This window comes from Mus musculus, chromosome X (assembly GCF_000001635.26).
Source record: "Mus musculus strain C57BL/6J chromosome X, GRCm38.p6 C57BL/6J".
Classification (NCBI taxonomy): Eukaryota; Metazoa; Chordata; class Mammalia; order Rodentia; family Muridae; genus Mus; species Mus musculus.
Window position 1 is genome coordinate 100,917,494 of NC_000086.7, and position 12,592 is coordinate 100,930,085.

General features: G+C 39.3%; 1 protein-coding gene across 2 annotated transcripts in view; it reads right to left on the reverse strand.

The window, feature by feature from the left end:
• Tex11 (testis expressed gene 11) overlaps positions 1-12,592 on the reverse strand; it is a 220,992-nt gene that overhangs the window by 78,846 nt on the left and 129,554 nt on the right. The gene's annotated exons all lie outside the window — the stretch shown is intronic.

Consider the following 12,592-nt stretch of genomic DNA (forward strand, 5'->3'; position numbering starts at 1 on the left):
TTGGCTGGCTTCTTTTGTTTGTATCAACTGCCCCTGCTCTTCTCCGAGATCCTGCTGCCTGCTGAGACACCTTTGAGACAATCCACGTTGCGGGCACCAAGAATGGATTGGTGGGGGATGGGCCTCCCCCCTTTATAAGCACAGTCTCTTAGTAAACTCTTGGGCTTTGATCAGAGCAATTTGTCTTGGCCTCATTCTTCTCTCCCAGTCTAAGTCTTTTTCAGCCCCAGCCTTCCTTTCAGGATTACCCAGTTGTAGGCCGCAAGCAGCTTACAACTACACTAAGACAAGCTGCCATGCAGACAAAGCTGTGCCTGAATTAGTTCTGTAGCCAAGAATGACTTGAACTTCTGATCCTCTCACCTCCACCTTCCCAGTGGTGGGATTAGAGGCATGTGCCAACATACCTGATTTTACATGTTGCTAGGGATCAAATCCAGGGATTCATGCATACTAGTCAAGCACGTTATGAATCAATCTACATCCCAGCTACAACATCACATTTTCTTTACACATACATCTGTTGTCAATACCTGTACTGGCTGAATTTATTTGTTAACCTGACACAAGCTGGAATCATCAGAGAAAAGGAAGCCTCAGGTGAGGAAATGCCTTTATAAGATCCAGCTGTAGGACATTTTCTCAATTGGTGATCAAATAGTTAAGGGATACCATCTCTGGGCTGGTGGTCCTGGATTCTATAAGAAAGCAGGCTGAGCAAGCCATGGAGAGCAAGCCAGTAAGCAGCACTCCTCCATGGCCTCTGCATCAGTTCCTGCCTCCAGGTCCCAGCCCTGCTTGAGTTCCTGTCCTGACTTTCAATGATGGAATATGATCTGGAAGTGTAAGCCTAAACCCTTTCCTCTACAACTTGTTTTTCTGTCTTGGTGTTTTCTCACAGCAATAGAAACCCTAACCAAGACAGCACCTAAGCTAATTACATACTTTGGCTGTTACTAATAAATAATAAAACACAAAGTTGGTTTAAAATGTAGGATAAAATACACTATAGTAAATATAAGTAAAGTAAGAATATCTATATTAATGATAAATACATTTCAGAAAAAAGAATAATTACCAGCTTAAGATATTTCAAGGTAATGAATATATCAATTCAACAAGGACATAAATCTAATGGTTTATAGATCTGATGACAAAATTTCATAAAATGCAAAAATGGACTAGTGAGATGGGTTAAGACACTTGTCACCAAACCTGGTTATATGAGTTTTACCGCAGGACCCACATGGTAGAAGGAGAGAACCCAATCCTGCAAGTTGTTATAACACACACACACACACACACACACACACACACACACAGGATGCAGACTAGCCTCATGGGTTGTAGACTTCAGGCCTGCTCAAGCAGACTCAAAGCTAGGCTCACTCTAGTAGACCTAGGTAACAGGCCCTTGCCTCCCCCAGCCCCACCACACATACATGTAAGTTCCATATGTGCATCAGGTAGCCTCAATTAACTTAGTCCATCCCAGAAGATATAAACACCAGACTCATCTCCCAGTCTGGATCCTGGTATTATGAGTACTGCCACACTACCTTTAGATATATGAGCTATCCAAAAGCATGAGTATGTGGGCACTGGCCTGGTGTTTGGTTCCCAGGAAACTGGAAATTGTGCCAGAACATAGATATGTGGGCTCTAGCTTGGAGATTAGGTCCATAAGAATTGATTGGACAGAGCACCAGGGCTATAAAAGGCTATTCTCAAATCTGGCTACAAAAGGTACATTCCTGGGAGTTGGTCCCTCGAGGAAAGCAAACACTTGGATGCTCAGGCTAATGGTTCATCCCAAAGCAAATGCAGCTAGCACAGACCTAAAGATGTAGATATCCCCAACAGACACAATCTCCAGGACCTGTCTCTAAGATCAAGTTGTAAATCACCTCAAAGACTCAATCATTATGTCAATGCAATGGATCTACCTTCATATCTAAACTTGTGTTTATAGGAACCAGGCTCACTGCGCAATCTCAGGCCTGTCAAATGACACAAGAAACATGCTACGAATCACACCAATTATCCTGCCCAGAATCTCTACTGACTGATGAAAGGCCTTTCTAAACAAAGCTGATTCACAATGACCACAGTAATTCCCTTCTTCCTCAAATATGCAGACACTGATACAAGGCCACGAAGATCAAACACAAGCATGGAAATAATACATCACCCTAATACTAATAGCCAATTGAAAGATCTGTATGACAAGAACTTCAAGTCTCTGAAGAAAGAAATCAAAGAAGACCTCAGAAGATGGAAAAATCTCCCATGCTCATGGATTGGCAGGATTAATATAGTAAAAATGGCCATTTTGCTGAAAGCACTCTACAGATTCAATGCAATCCCCATCAAAATTCCAACTCCATTCTTTATAGAGTTAGAAAGAGCAATTCTCAAATTCATTTGGAATAACCAAAATCCAAGGCTAGCAAATACTATTCTCAACAATAAAAGAACTTCTGGGGGAATCACTATCCCTGATCTCAAGATGTACTACAGAGTAATAATGATAAAAGCCGCAAGGTATGAACCCCCAGGTAGGGCAGTCTCTGAATGGTCCATCCTTTTGTCTTAGCTCTAAACTTTGTCTCTGCAACTCCTTCCATGGATATTTTATTCCCTATTCTAGGGAGGAATGAAGTATCCACGAGTTGGTCTTCCTTCTTGATTTTCTTGTGTTTTAGAAGTTGTATCTTGGGTATTCTAGGTTTCTGGGCTAATAACCCAGACACTATTGCATATGCCAGCAAGATTTTGCTGAAAGGACCCTGATATAGCTGTCTCCTGTGAGGCTTTGCCAGTGCCTGGCAAATACAGAAGTGGATGCTCACAATCATCTATAGGATGGAACACAGGGCACCCAATGTCCGGAGCTAGAGAAAGTACCCAAGAGCTGAAGGGCTCTGCAGCCCTATAGGTGGAACAACAATATGAACTAATCAGTACCCCCAGAACTCGTGTCTCTAGCTGTATATGTAGCAGAAGATGGCCTAGTCGGCCATCATTGGGAAGAGAGGACCCTTGGTCTAGCAAACTTTATATGCCCCAGTACAGGGGAAAGCCAGGGCCAAGAAGTGGAAGTGAGTGGGTAGGGGAGCATGGCGGAGGGGGGGTATAGGGGAATTTTGGGATAGCATTTGAAATATAAATGAAGAAAATATCCAATAAAAACAAAAAGAGAAAAAAACCGCATGGTATTGGTACAGAGATGTACAGGTTGATCAATGGAACAGAACTGAAGACCCAGAAATAAACCCACACACCTATGGACACTTAGCCTTTGACAAAGAAGCCAAAGCCACACAGTGGGAAAAATAAAGCATTTTTAATAAATGGTGCTAGTTTAGCTGGTGGTCTGCATGTAGAAGAATGCAAATTGATCCATACTTATTATCTTGTACAAAGCTCAAGTCCAAGTGGATAAACCTAGTAAAAGTCTTTAAAGAAACTAAGGATTTATACACTTGGCTGCAAGGCACAAACCTGTAGTTCTAGCATTCAGAACCTGAGGTGTGAGCATCATGTGTGCACAGGAGTTTGAAACTAGCATGAGTAACAAAGAAATGTTGCTTAAAAAGAAGGAAATAAATGTGGATTTGCAAACTGCCAGACTAATAATACCAAAAAACAAAACAAAAAAACAAAACAAAACAACAACAACAAAAAACATTTCAAAGAAGCTTCCTAAACATCAAGTACAAAGAGAAGCAGGGCTGGTAAGATGGCACAGCAGATAAAGGTCTTGCTGCTAAGCTTAATGACCTGAATTTGATCTCTGGAGCCCATATGAGGAAGGTGAGAACTGACCCCCACAAGTTTTTCTCTGACTTTCACACATACACTGTGGCCTATTCTCTCCCATCTTTCCCTCCACTCTCCTTCTCTATCTCAATAAACAGATAATGTTTTTTAAAAAGAAGATAAAGGGGACTGGAGAAATGGCTCAGTGGTTAACGGCATTAGAAGCTCTTCAGGGGACCCAGGCTTAATTCCCTGCTCTCACACAGCAGCTCATCCACCTGTAACTCCAATAGTCAGGGATCTGATGCCCTTTTCTGGCCCTTGCAAGCAACAGGCATGCATGCAGGTAAAACATCCATAGGCATAAAATAAAAATTTAAAAATCATAATAAAAAAGAAAATAGAAACAGTAACAGCAAACCAAAACAGAGCTGAACATATTGGTGCATGCCTATACCCATAGCACACAGAATGCAGAGGCAGGAAGATCACAACAAGTTCCAAGTCAGACTGGCTTACACAGAAAGTTCCAGATCAGCCAGGGTATATAGTCACATGTCTCACACCCAAAATACAGAAACAGAAATACAAAAAGAAATTCTAAGGCTGGGCGTGGTGGCACACGCCTTTAATCCCAGCACTTGGGAGGCAGAGGCAGGTGGATTTCTGAGTTTGAGGCCAGCCTGGTCTACAAAGTGAGTTCCAGGACAGCCAGGGCTATACAGAGAAACCCTATCTTGAAAAAAAAAATCAAAAAGAAATTCTAGAATTGAAAAGTACAATAAAGAGCATCAGTGGTAGGTCTGACTGACTAGAAAAAAAAAACTGAACTGAAAGACAATTTAAGAATATGTTGCCATTCTTAATAGGTAAGTAGTATTCCATTGTGAAAATGAACCACATTTTCTGTATCCATTCTTCTGTCATGGGAAATCTGGGTTGTTTCCAGCTTCTGGCTATCACAAACAGGCAAATGGATGTAACTAGAAAATATCATCCTGAGTGAGGTAACTCAGACCCAAAAGGACATGCATGGTATGTACTCACCAATAAGTGGATATTAGCTTTTTTAAAAAGTACAGAATATCCAAGATACAGTCCACAGAACTCAAAAAGTTGAAAAAGCTGAAGTACCCAAGTGAGAATGCTTCAGTTCCACTTGGGAGGGAAAAGAAAACAATCAAAAGTGGGGAGAAAGGGAGGGGCATGAGAGGGAAAGTGGAGTGGGAGAGGGGAACCTGGCCTGGTATTGGGTAGGGGAAAAGGACTGAAGCCCTGAGGGCCAGCAGAAAAAATGGAAACAGGCAACCTTGGAGGTTGGGGGAATCCTCCAGAATGCACCTGGGAGGTCAAAGACTCTTAGGACTCAAAGGGAAGGACCTTAGATGAAATGCCTGACAGTACGGAGAGGAAACTTATAGAGCCTACTTCCAGCAGGAAGGCAGGACATCAAGTGAGGGATGGGGTTGCCATCCCACAGTCACATCTCTGACCCATAATTGTTCCTAACTGAAAGAACTGCAGGGAGAAAATGGAGAGGAGCCTGAGGAAAAGAATGTCCAGGGACAGGCCCAAAGTAGGATTCTGATCAAGGGGAGGTCCCAAGGCCTGACACTATTACTGAGGCTATTCAATGCTCACAAAAACGAGTCTATCATGACTGCCCTTCGAAAGACCCAACATGCAGCTGAAAGAGTCAGACGCAGATATTTGCACCCAACCAATGGACAGAAGCAGCCGACCCCTGTTGTTCAATTAGGGAAGGCTGAAAGAAGCTGAGGAGGAGGGCAACCCTGTAGGAGGACCAGCAGTCTCAATTAATCTGGACGCCCAAGTTCTCCCAAACACTGGACCACCAACCAAACAGCATACAGCAGCTGATATGAGGCCCCCAACACACATACAGTAGAGGACTGCTGGGTCTGTGCTCATTCAGAGAAGATGCACCTAACCCTCAAGAGACTGGAGACCCCAGGGAGTTTAGAGGTCAGGTGGGGAAGGAGTGGGGGCATCCATGTGGAGATGGGGGAGGGGAGATAGGGAGGAGGTGTGGGATGTGCAGCAGTCAGAGCATGGATTGGGGGGGTGGGCGAATAAAATCTGGAGTGTAAAAATAAATAAAGAAAAAAAAGAACATGTTGCCAAAGAAGAGTTGAGAAAAAAAATGATTAAGGAATGAACAAATGTGAAATTTATGGAACAACATCAAGAGATAAAAGAAATTGAGATACAAGGAGATAGAAAATTTATTTAAAGATAAAAATAGTAGAAAACAGTAAATCTCAAAAAAGATGTAGGTATCCATTTAGACTCTAAATTTTAGTGGAAGGTAACAAATGTCTAAGCAGATTTAATGCAAGCACGATTCACCTGAGACATTATCAAGTACTAAAAAGCTGAGGGATTGAGGGAAGATGCTGAAAGTAGCAGCTGTAGAGAAGCAGCACATGGACAGGTGTGCAATGGTCTACAGCTCTAATGTTTCTTGGTAGAAACAGCACCCCGGCCAGAAATTTTGAGACAGCAGATCCAAAGTACAGATGGAAAAAAACTGCTACATAGGAGGTCTTGGCAAGGAAATGAAGGGAAAATGAAAATTCCCAGACAAGCAAACACTAAAGGAGTCCATCAACGTCAGTGATGCCTTGCTAGAAATGTTAACGGGGATTCTTTGAGCTGAAGGAAAAGTATGTCACTTAGCAGGATTAAAAATGTAAACCTAGAAAGTACACAGTTAAATTCAGAATAGTCTTAATAGGTGTGTAACTCATACCTTTAGAATGAAGGTTAAAGATTAAATAATTAAACTGAAACCCATAATAATTTTAAAGAATACTTAATATAAAATGTAAGTTGTATCAAAAATATAAGCTATAAAGAAGCACGTGGACTAAAAAGATTGAGTTATTTTGGTATAATCAAAGTAAAGTAATTGTCAGCTTAAAACAGCACATTATATAATGTTTTAAATAAGCTTTGTGGTAACCACAGACACACTATAATTATTACATAACATATACAGTAATCAAAGCAGATAAGTACAGAATACCACCTCATTACATAAAACAGGTGGAAACAGGTAGACAATAGGTAGAAAGGAACAAAAGTTCTATAAAAACAAACTAATGAATTGAATGGCAATAATAAATCCTTGTATATCAATAATTGCCTTGAATAAAAATAGCTTAATTCTGTAATCAAAAGACACAGAGTATATAATGGTTTAAAACTAAGAAAATATTGTACCTATAAAAGATTCATTTTTAGGACAGCCTTTTAAGGACACAAGATTTGAATGTGGTGAGGTAGAAAATGACATTCCACACAAATGAATGACAAAATAGAGCAAGATCAGCTGTATTCAACCTAAGGTCTAATTGTTGATGCACAAGGTCCAAAGCAAAAGCACAAGCAACATGAAAAACCAAGGCATGTGGTCTCTAAAACTACCACCCCGCAGAAAAGAATGACTATAAATATATTCAAAGAAGTAAAAAATGATGCAAATAAGCTCTAGAATGAATTCCAAGGGAATGCAAATGGCTGAATGATATATGAGTCAACAAAGATATAAAAATGGGATAGAGAGATGGAAATACTGGAAAAAAATTATGCCGGAAATGAGCAATAAGTCAAATTAAAAAGTCACTGTGAAGCTTGCCAAGAGAAAAGATCACGAAGGCTTAAAGGTGAGGACAAAAGTACATTTTAAAACCATGAAAGGATCTCTGGGACACCGTAGAAAACAGATCGACAAATTTTGAACATAAAAAAAGAAAAATTCCATGACAAATGCATAGAAAGTATTTTGAATACAATTACAAATTGAGGGAGTGTTCCATCCAAGTACCATCCAAGTACCAGTGACATATGGAACACAGAACACAGAGGTCTATAAAAGAAACTCACATCACATTAAAAAACTAAATATGTTGGAAACTGTAAAAGAGAAAACAAAAACAAAACAAACAAAACTAAATATGTTGGAAACTGTAAAAGGGAAAACAAAACAAAACAAAACAAACAAACAAAAACCTATATCACATATAAAGCAAGCCATCAGAATAACAGCTGCTTTCTCGTCAGAAACCTTAAAAGCCAGAAAAGTATGGCTTTCAAGTTCTGAAATGTCACAGTTGCCAATCCAGACAATAGACCTAGGGGGAAAATGTGTTATAATTCATGGAGAAAGAAAAACTTTCTGTGATAAAAGGAGAGTAAGAAATTTATGGCCAATAAGTCATCTTGTCAGAGGATACCAGAAGAAATTGTTTCAGATGAAGAGAAAACACACACACACACACACACATACACACACACACACACACAAGGGGTTCCAGGGGAAAAAATTAAGAATCCTAATATAGTAGTTAAGAAGATGAGGATTAGGAAAACAACAAACACTACAAAATCAATAAAAACAGACACTTTCAATAATCAATATGAATACTAAACATCTCATTTACCCAATCAAAAGACAATGACTAATGAATTGGATTTTTTATCACTTTTATATGACAGTCCAGTTATTACTCTCCCTCCCAGTCCACCCTCCCAACAATTCCTCAACCCCATCTCCAAGAGGATGTCCCACATTCCCCCCTGACCCACCACCACCCACCAGGCCTCCCCATTCCCTGGGGCCTCAAAAAATCCTGCCTGTAAGAAACACACCTTGCCATAAAAACAGACACTACCTTAGCCTATAAAGGAGGCTAAAAGGTATTCTATGCACTAGAACTAGGAAACAACAAGGCATTGCTATTCTAATAGCTGACAAAAAAAAAATAGACCAGGCTAAGACTAGTCAGAAGACATTAAAAAACAGTCATTTTATACTGATCAACAGAACCAATGAAGAAGGCATTGCAATTTTAAACGCATGCACTGAGCAGGGAGCATACCCAGTTTCATAAAAGAAACACTATTAGATATAAAGTATAACCCCAACACAGTGAGTTACTTCAATATCTGACTCTTAACAATAGGTCATCCTAACAAAAAATAGAGACACATCAAATTAGATGACAACCATACATAAAATGCCCTTAACACACACCTAGAAAGCATTCCATCCAAACACTACAGAATACACATCCTCTTCAGGACTCCATGGAACTGACTCTGAAACAGATTATATATAATAGGATGCAAAGCAAATATTAAAAATCACAGAAATGGGTGGGAGAGAGAGTTCAGTATTTGAGCATTTGCTGCTCATGCAGAGGGCCCAAGTTAATGTACCAGCACTCATATCAGTTGGATCATAGATTCCTATAACTCCATTTTCAAAGGATTCTAACCTTCTGGCCTCTTTGGACATGGACACACACACTGTATTTAAAGTGCAGATGAAAATTTAAACACTGTCTTATATCTCATGTGATTACAACAAAATAAATCTAAAACTCAACACCAAGAGAAACTTCAGAAAATGTCTTAAACTTAGAGATTAAACAACACAATATTCAATAATAAATGGATTACTGAAAAATTAAGAAAATTAGTAATCTCTAGAATTTAATGAAAATGAAGACACAACATACCCAAACCTGTAAGAAACAATGAAAGCAGTCTTAAGGAAGTTCACAGCCATAAGTGTCTACATTAAACATTTAGAGAAATCTTAAATTACCTAATTATGCCCCATAGAATCTTGGAAAAATAAGATTAAGGCAAATCCCGAACAGTAAATATAAAGAAATCATAAAGACTGGGGTAAAAAATTAATACATAGAACAAAATAATTGAGAAAAATCAATGAATGAAGGAGTGGATTCTTTGGGGGGAAAGTCAGTAAGATTGACAAACATCTAGGCAAACTAAACAAAAGAGTGAAGACCAAAATTATTAAAGGAAGAGATAAGAAATATGTGTAGGCTTAAATTTTTCTCAAACCTATTTTTAAAAGTGGTTCTTAAACATTTTAACCTCCCCTCTATCCCACTACTCACCAGAGGTAGGGGAAAAGAAAGGTTATTAGGATATGGGGGAAGTGGACCTGTTTAGAAATTGTTCTTTGGAACAAATCCCATCTTCGTTGTCAGGAAGTCAGCAGTTCAGTTCACAGGTCAGCAGCGGCAGCTCGGTCCACTCACAAACACTTCACAGATACACCAACAGTTAAGTTCAGTAGTGTCAGGATAGCAGCAGCAGTGGTACAACCTAGCAGGAACAGCCTCATCCTGAATCAGCAGGAGTCAGCAGGAGGCATTAGGACCACCAGCGACACCAGGAGAAGTTCTTGGCTATGCCTCTCTAAGCAAAGTGAAGAGCAGCAAACATGCGAGAGCAAAAAGCTTTGCAAAGTTAGGTCTATAAGCAAGCCTAGCTCAGCCTCTGTCACTGTCTGTTGAGTCCTAGTCATACTCTCTGCAAACATCACATGTCCTCCATGGGTCTTGCCTCAGCACATGTGTCTTGCACGTGAGTCTGTTTTAGCAAAACTCCAAGAGTCTCTATCAGCTAACATCATTCTGCCAATTGGCCCAAATCCGCAGAAGTGCCAGGAACCTCTTGAGTTTTTTTTCTCTCTATGGAGAAACAAATGGAGCACAACAAATGGAGCTCAACAATGCATGAAAGGAAAACCAATACATGCATGTCGTTAGCTAAGAATCCTTCATCATCCGTCCTTTCATGTGCTTGCTTTAGCAGAACATTCTTTTACCTGTGTCCACTTCAGGAAAACGCTCCAGCAAAACACCATCTGACACAACTGACTTTCCAAAGAGCCCTTATGTTTCCACTTCGAAAATGAAAAGCTATCAATAAAGTTCAGATTATAAGGACACATCTTAAAAGCTTATATCCCACTAAATTATAAATCTAAAAGAAATAGATGACTTCATAGATGCATATTACTTACCAAAGTTAAACAAAGATAATATACCTAATTTTAACAGATCTATAACAGGTAACAAAATTGAAGTAATTTAAAAAAAAAACCCTCCCTACTAAAAAATGCCTAGGCCAAGATGTAGTATTACAGAATTCAACTAGACCTTTAACAAAACAAAATCAATCCTTCTTTTAATTTATTATTCCATAATCTAGAAAATGAGAAGAGGCTTCCAAACATTTTATAAAGTCACTGTAACACAGACAGACAGACAGACAGACAGACAGACAGACAGACACACACACACACACACACACACACACACACACACACAGAGAGAGAGAGAACACAGATCTAATGAACTTTGATGCAAAAATCCTTAATAAAATCCTTGCAAACTGAGTTAAAGAATACATCAGAAGACCATTCATTATGATCAGAGATGGTTCAACATAAATAAACCAATAAACATAATAGTTTGTATAAAGAGACTCAAACACAGAAATAACATGATAATTTCAATAGATGCAGAAAAGGCCTTTAGCAAAATTCAACATTCTTTCACAAGAAATGATTTGAAGATACTAGGAATAGAGGAAACATACTCCAACATAGTTAGGACTATAAATGACAAACCTACAATCAACATCATACTAAATGGGAAAAAAATAAAAGCATTTTCACTAAGATCAGGAACAAGGTAAGAGTGTTCACTGTCTACATGCCTAATAAATATGGTACTGAAAGCTTAGCTGGAGCAGCAAAAGAACAGAAAAAATAGAAGAGATACAATAGGGAAGGAAGAAAAGTATCTTTATTTGTAGATTATATAATTCTATACATAAAAGAACCTAAAGAATCCACCAGGAAACATTTAGAACAAACAAATACTTTCAAAAAAGTACAGGATAAAAAATTTACATCCAGAGCCAGGCGTGGTGGTACACGCCTTTAATCCCAGCACTCAGGAGGCAGAGGCAGGCGGATTTCTGAGTTCTAGGCCAGCCTGGTCTACAAAGTGAGTTCCAGGACAGCCAGGGATACACAGAGAACCCTATCTCGAAAAACCAAAAACCAGAAACAAAAAATTACATCCAAAAATCAGCAGTCTTCCTATATATAATGACAAATATACTGAGAAAGGTATCAGAGAGAGCCACTCTTGTACCAGTAGGCATAGCTTGCCCAGCAAGTTAGTGTTGTGGCATATGAGGTCTAGTGCTGGGTAAGACCACTGATGTACCTTCTTCCGACACCATGAATAACATGTTTTCTGGCATTATGAATGTTAGTCAACAAGGAGGAAGTTTTTCTGCCAGTTTAAGATTGACTTCTCTATGTCCTGCAGCTAGCATGTGTTGTGTTTTCAGCAATAGAATCTTACCATGAAGTTATTGTGGGCAAACAATGGTAATGTCAACAGCCTATGGTTCTTTGGAAATGTCCGGGCCTCCTTGACCAATAACTCAAAAGAAGCTAAACCATGCCTTGTACTGTGATTTTCACTTAATCACCCATGTCTTCAGGGAACAACAGTGTTGTCAAACCATGCATAACAATTCTGCCTAAACTCCTTTTTAGTTGTATTTTGAAATTAGTTTACTACTTAGTTGATTTCCATAAAGCTTTTACATAGATTCTGAGATTTTGGTTTAACCTATCACTACCTCTTCTGTCCCCTATTTGCCCATCCCCACCCCCACTTAATCCTTTAACCTCAGTATTCCCTACTTCATCTATTTCATTTCACATGCATCCTATTATCCTTCCACCTTTTAAAGCTGGATTATGAGATAGTAGGCTTCCATATGACTTTTCATACCCCTTCTGTTGAGCTATCCCTCCTCTTCACTTCCTAATTCCTCCCATACTCCCATACCCATCCTTGCTTAAGCTTTTCTGACCCTAGTATTCCACTTCATTGCTTTTGTTTGACCCATACTATATTATTACCTCCCCCTTCAGGAACATTCTCTGCAAGAAGGTGGT